Raw genomic sequence first — 504 nt, 5'->3', positions numbered from 1 at the left:
CATAGCTCACAATGGCAATGATACATTGAACCTACGATACAGTTCTTCCTGTACAACTTCATATGTATGGAAGCATACCATGAATTTCAAGATTTCCTTTGTAGATGGGTAGTTCATGATATATCTACACCCCACTACCATCAGAGGAACGGTCATGTTAAAGCAGCTATCAAGTCAGTCAAGCATCTGATGCTAAAGGTTGCATCTAATGGAAACACCAATAGAGACATTCGACCATGGACTTCTAGAAATTCTAAATATTCCTTGTGTGGATGGCTAATCTCCATCACAGATACTCTGCAGCTTCCCCTTAAAATCATGCCACAGAACACAGGTATATTTATAAATGTTTATGTATAAGTGGCCATATTATTGCAAGGAATATGTTATCTAATAGTAGTGTATTTATTCTCATTATTCATATCAACTAAATTCAGACTCGTTCATCAGACTGACTCCCTCACGTATATATAAACAAGGGCTGAGACCCAGTCTATTGCATGA

This window comes from Penaeus monodon, chromosome 29, assembly GCF_015228065.2.
Source record: "Penaeus monodon isolate SGIC_2016 chromosome 29, NSTDA_Pmon_1, whole genome shotgun sequence".
In the NCBI taxonomy this organism is placed as follows: Eukaryota; Metazoa; Arthropoda; class Malacostraca; order Decapoda; family Penaeidae; genus Penaeus; species Penaeus monodon.
This window is presented reverse-complemented; position numbering follows the sequence as displayed.